Raw genomic sequence first — 6,835 nt, forward strand, 5'->3', positions numbered from 1 at the left:
TTCCCGTCATTTGGGTTCCCGGGCTCTGAGACGTGGAACCCCTCGGCTTTACTGGAGGTCATGTCAGATTGTGCTTCTCTCTCGTTTCTGTACCGAAAAATTGGGGATAATTTTATCACACACACACACACACACACATATATATATATATATATATATATATATATATATATATATATATATATATATATATATATATAAAGTAAAAACCGCCCTCTTTGTCTCCTCTAAAATGTTTTAGTAACTTCCTAGCGTTCATTTTCAAAATCAGTTTGTTTTTTATTTTACCTTACAAGTAAAAAAGAATTATGATACAACTTTACAAAATAAAAAGTAGAACAAAAATTTAAGTTGTATTAAACCACCGTTTTCCAGTTTCTTGCCGCACGAACGCAAGCTACATTGCCATTAATTGTGATGTAACGACTAGGGGTGGCAAAATCAAGCCAAACCCATTTGACCTGCCCAACCTGTTCAAGTATTAATGAGTTTGGGCTGGAACAGTTTTAATGGGTTTGACCTGCCCAACCTGTTCAAGTATTAATGGGTTTGGGCTGGAACAGTTTTAATGGGTTTGACCTATGGACTGTTTTGGACTAGTTCAAGTTAACCCATAAAATATCATCAGCCCAAATGGACCCATGATGATGCCCAACCTTGACTCATGAAAATGCTCAATCTTAAAGTTCTACCTTGACCCATGTTCTTGAAAATATTTTTTAATTTTTCTATATTTTGTTGGTTTAAATATTTGAAAAATATTTTCTTTATGAATTTGTTTTTCTCCAATTGGTGGAAAATATTTCCGTATCAAGAGAAGAGAAAATGTGTTTCACAACCTTTTTTCAACTTTCCCCATCTCAACCAACCTCTACCCCTACCCTCCCCCCACTCTCACTCACGCTCCACCCAATCCCACCCCTATGTCGACCCTCTCATCCTAAATATATAAAAATATTATTTAGAGTACTTTCTTTTCATGATGTAGAAAAAGTATTTTCTTTTTGACAAAATGGGTACTTTCTTTTCATATTGTAAAAAAAATATTTTCTTTCATTTCAATAAAATGAGTACTTTTGTGAAAAAGAAAATACTTTTTCTACATCATGAAAAGAAAGTACTCTTTTTGATGAAATAAAAGAAAATACTTTTTCTACAATATGAAAAGAAAGTACACATTTTATAAAAAAATACTTTTTCTACATCATGAAAAAAAAGTACTCTTTTTGTTGAAACAACAACAACAACAACAACAATCCAATGAAATCCCACAAGAGGGGTCTGGTGAGGGTAGTGAGTATACAAACTTTACCTCTACCCCGAGGGAGTAGAGAGTACACTTTTTGTTGAAACAAACGAAAATATTTTTTTCTACAACATGAAAAGAAAGTACTCATTTTGTAAAAAAATAAATAATGAAAATAAAGTACTCTTTTTTGTTGAAACAAAAGAAAATATTTTTCTACAACATGAAAAAAAGTACTCATTTTGTGAAAAAGAAAATATTTTTTTTCTACATTATGAAAAGAAAGTACTTATTTTATTGAAACGAAAGAAAATACTTTTTTTTACATCATAAAAAGAAAATATTTATTTTGTTGAAATGAAAAAGAAAATACTCTATCTACAACATTAAAATGAAATACTTTTTCTACAACATAAAATGAAAGTACTTATTTTGTGAAAAATAAAATACATTTTCTAAATCATGAAAAGAAAGTACTCTTTTTGTTGAAATAAAAGAAAATATTATTTCTACAACATGAAAAGAAAGTACTTATTTTGTGAAAAACAAAATGCTTTTTCTATATCATCAAAAGAAAGCAAATACTTTTTCTACATCATAAAAAGAAAATAATTTTTTTGAAATGAAAAAGAAAATACTCTATATACAATATTAAAATAAAGTACTCTAAATAATATTTTTATTTAGAGTAGGAATGAGATTCGGGGGTAGCGTGGGGGTTGAGGTGGTGGGAGGTGTGTTGGGTGGGTGAAAAGTTTTAGTTTTGCTACATTTTTATTATTCTTATCTTTGTTATTATTATTATTATAAGATGAAGGACTATCAAATAAAATTCTAAATCCAAATTGAAGAAAGAAATCATTTGGTATGAATTGACATTTATTTCAAAACATAAGATAATTTTTATATATGATTATTTAAAAGTTGAGAATATTGAAAAGATTTGGATCAATTTGAGCATGTTGGATTACAACCCATTGTTTAGCCCATCTTGACCCAACCTATCTAATCTAAGTGAACTTTGGGAAGGGTTGAACAATGATCCATTTAATGAGTTAGCCCATCATAACCAGCCCAAATACAGTCCAAATAACCTATTTATCACCCCTGGTAACGACATTAGATAGACACTCATTCGAAGTGCAACGAAGATTGCCAACCTAAGCATGAATTTTTATGATAGCTCATTCACCCCCTTCCATTGGCAGTTTGGAACAGAAATCAACAACCAATACTTGTACTCTCAAAGTTTTTTAAGTTTTATGGCCTGTGTGGCCAAGTTTCTGCAAAACCAAAAATATTTTTTTTTCTTTCGAAATAGTAATTTTTTTTAATTTTTTTTTATTTCAAAGTTGAGGTGTTTGACCAATCTTTTAGAAGAAGAAAAGTACTTTTAAGTAGAACTAGAAGTAGTTTTAGAGAAGTAGAAAAAAATAGCTTCTCCCTAATAATATTTTTTTGAGAAATACTTTTGAGAAAACTATACTTAAAAATACTTTTTAAAAGCTTGGCCAAACACTAATTACTGCTCAGAAGTAATTTTCAAATTAATTAGCCAAAAAAACCGAGAAAAATACTTTTGCAAAAAATATTTCTCAAAATAAGTTAATTTTAGAAGCTTGACCAAATAGGCTATTAATTTAAACTGTAGGAAGAAATTTCTTTTCATTATAGCCTCATGGACCAGATGGCCCGTGGGCCTTATACATTGAACCATTGGCCATTGGTAATATATATATATATATATAGGTTAATAAGCAACAGCTGAGTTCTTGGTTTGGAGAATACCCACACTGCTGAGCCCTCCAATGGAGGATCAAATCCTCTAACAAAAACCTACCCGACTCCTGGCCCAAATGCCAAATAAATCCAAATCTAACAGTGAATGTCGAGTAGTTCATGTTCATGGTATTTGCTTTTCTTTTTCTTTTTCACGTTTTCGCTTTTCTTATGCATTAGGATTCACATGTTTTTAATATACTTTTCATTTTCCCCAAGAAATTATTTGAGCATTTTTAGGTCTATCTTTTGATATTACAACAGGTTATACATACTATAAGGAACTAACACTATTAAAGAAGTCTTTTTTTTCTTTTCTATTTTTTAACATTCCATATTTCTTTTTTTTGGTCAAATGGAACTTCCTTTCACCTACAGATTTGTCGTTACTACTTACGAATCTTTTATTTGTTCTCAAGGCTGACAGCGATAGGAACCTGGACTATACGGGTGGGCTTTTTCATGAAGCTACTGCTATCGGGTGATTGACATTTGGCAGGGATGATCCTATAAGAGACCGGTCTTTAAATATTATCCCGTTTTTAATATATGTAGAAAATAATCTTCGGCCTCATGTATACTTATCGATTGTCGGTGATTTTACTACCGGATTGGTAGATACTATGCGATATTTACTCTACCTATATTGTTAACTGATCATAATCTCTATCCAATTGACATGACTTTGTGATTATTCAATTCTTCACAAAACTCTACGATATTGGCATGACTTTGTATTATTTGCATTCGACCTTATTAAAAGGGGAAATGGAGCTAGGTTAGAGAATGAGAGCTTGAGTCGGTTACAGAGAGAAGGATAGAGAAAATCTCAATTTCATTTCTTCAATCTTAATTACAATGTGTATGTACATGCCTATTTATAAAACTCACTAACTAGCTAACTTAACTTTCTTCTAACATAGTCCTTAGCTTACTAATTATGCAACCAACTAAGTACTATTCTATATCCATCAAGTACAACTGTCACAGCTACTAATATTTTCTACACTCCTCCTCAAGTTGGGTGATGAAATACATTGATCATCCCCAACTGGTATAACATTTCACGGTGTAGTTGTTTCCCTAGAGCCTTAGTTAGAATATCTGCAACTTGCTCTTTGCTGGCAACATGTTTTGTCTTGATTAACCCCTGCTGTAGTTTTTCCCGGATGAAATGACAGTCTATCTCTATGTGTTTGGTACGATCATGGTACATGGGATTCGATGCTATTTGAAGAGCTGCCTTGTTATCATAAATAACTCCATTGGTAGATCAACCTCCATTCCCAATTCCTCTAACAGCCCATGCAACAAAACCAGATCTACTACTATGGTTGCTATACTCCTATACTCAGCCTCAGCTGAGCTTCTTGATACTGTACTCTGCTTCTTGGACCTCCAGAAAATTAGTGATTCTCCCAGCTTTATGCAAAGCCCAGTAACAGACTTTCTAGACACCATACGAGATGCCCAATTAGCATCACAAAAGGTAGTGATCTTCCAAGACTTGTTGCTGCTCATCAGAAGTACTAGGCCTCACTGGCTTTTCACATATTTAACCAACCTTAATGCAGCTTCATAGTGTGACTCTTTTGGAGTATGCATAAACTAGCTCAGTGTTCGGACTGCATAGGATATGTCTGGCCGTGTGATTGCCAGGCAAAGCATTTTTCCCATCAATCTCTGATAAGATCTTCTATCTTCCATCTCTTTATCATTGTCAAGTTCAAACAATTTGTCATACTCCAAACTAGTGACTTCTGATTCTGCTCCAAAGGGATTATAGCTGGCTTTCCTCCCTGTAAGCCACATTCTAATATCAACTCTAAAGCATATCTTCTCTGGTTCATGAGTATGCCTTTAGATGACCTGGCAAACTCTATACCCAAGAAATACTTCAACTCACCCAAGTCTTTCATTTTGAAGTTGTTATCAAGGATGTGCTTGGCCTCTTGTATCAGCTTGATGTCACTACCAGTAATAAGAAAATTATCAACATACACTAATATTATGACAATGTATGTATCTTGCCTTTTAGTAAACAGGGAATAATCTAACTTGCTTTGAGTAAAACCTGAATTGATAAGAGCAGTGGTAAGCTTCAAGTTCCATCGCCTACTTGCTTGTTTGAGGTCGTATAGTGATTTGAGGAGCCTGTAAACCTTATTCTCCCCCTGGCTACCAAATTGCTGTGGCAAGTACATGTAGACTTCCTCAAACAAGTCTCCCTGAAGAAAGGAATTGTAGACATCCATCTAGTAGAGTGGCCAATTATGCTGAGCAGCCAAAGACACAACACATCTGACAGTCACCATCTTCACTACTGGAGAGAAGGTGTCATGGTAATCCAAACCTTCTTGTTAGGTAAAACCTTTGTCCACTAATCTGGCCTTATACCTTTCAACACTACCATCTGCCTTATACTTCACCTTATACACCCACTTACATCCAATGAGTGTTTTACCTACAGGAAAATCCACCACTTCCCATGTATGATTGTCAGTGAGGGCTTCAATCTCAAGCTTCATAGCCTGAATCCAATTGCTATCCTTGGCAGCTTGCTCAAAAGATATAGGTTTAGTAATAGAGGAAAGAGCTGTCAGGTATGCTTGATAGGAAGAAGAAAGGGAAGAATAAGATAAGGAGGCAGATATTGGGTAGGGGTGACAGAAGAGTGGACATAATCTGTGAGCCATATAGGAGGTTTGGATGTCCTAGTGGACTTTCTCGAAGGTGGTAGTGGTATAGGAGATGAGTGGGAACTGGAGGTAGATGAAAGGTCAGGGGATGTAGGTTGAGAGATAGGTGATTGAGGAACAGGTGAGTCCAGAGATGGTAAGGAATCAGTGATGCTTTGCTCAGAAGGTTGAGGGACTGCGTAGTTTGGAAAAGAATCATCTTTGAATGATGAGAAGTTAAAAATGAGGTAGATGGTTCAAAGAAAGTGGACTTAGAAAATCCGAAACGGAACAATGACTCTCTAAAAGACACATCTTCACTAACAAAGAAGGAGCTAGTGGCAATATTGTACAGTTTGTATCCTTTTTGAGTATCTGAATATCCCATAAACACACCTGGGATTACTTTGGAAGAGAATTTGTCAGTAAAGTTGGGTTTGGTTGCATAACATAAACAACCAAATACATTGAGATGTTGAATTGAAGGAGGTGTGATGATGTCCACAACACACCTCTATAGGAGATATGATACAGTCGTATGCAATAATAGTACCCAACAAGAGTCGGGGTCGATTTCCACAAGGAGTTATGAGGGGTGTTAGGAGTATATATTTGAAGCAAGCAAATGAGTTATCTAAGATTGCACTTCTACAACAAGGTTTTGATTTCTATTTCTACTGTTACTCTAATGAATGCAAGCTAAAGAAAATAGATTACAGATAAATATTTTTGAGGTTTTTCCAATTGGATTAAAGGCCTAGGACTGTGACCATAACCTAGGTGCTTGCCTAATGGGATAAAGATTTTTATACTCATTTTGTTGATTGAGGTGTATTATAGCTCTCAACTCCATGTAACCCACTCAATACCTCTCGGTAAGAGAGTGATTTTTCCCAATTTGTCTTTCTCAAGCCCAAATGGGTATCAACCAAAACAGTTGATAAGAGCTCAAGTCGGGTTCTTACTATCTCTAGTTTGAACCCTTTAGTTAGGTTAATCAATGTCTCAATTAATCCAATTCCTTGTTAGCTAAGTTATCCTAGACTAGGTATCCCTTTCTCAAGTAGAGACTAAGTCAAATAGGCATGAATCAATGTTTGCAACCATTAATTCTAAAATTGAAGCTTGAACT

General features: G+C 34.4%; 1 long non-coding RNA gene across 1 annotated transcript; it reads left to right on the plus strand.

Annotated features, from left to right (window-relative positions):
- The first annotated feature begins 3,017 nt into the window (after window positions 1–3,017).
- LOC107809185 (uncharacterized) lies at window positions 3,018–3,765 on the plus strand. Its single transcript, XR_001653358.2, has 2 exons — window positions 3,018–3,154; window positions 3,445–3,765. It is a non-coding gene; the product is annotated as an uncharacterized LOC107809185 (long non-coding RNA).
- Window positions 3,766–6,835: the final 3,070 nt, after the last annotated feature.

Source organism: Nicotiana tabacum, chromosome 12 (genome assembly GCF_000715075.1).
Source record: "Nicotiana tabacum cultivar K326 chromosome 12, ASM71507v2, whole genome shotgun sequence".
NCBI classification, from domain to species: domain Eukaryota; kingdom Viridiplantae; phylum Streptophyta; class Magnoliopsida; order Solanales; family Solanaceae; genus Nicotiana; species Nicotiana tabacum.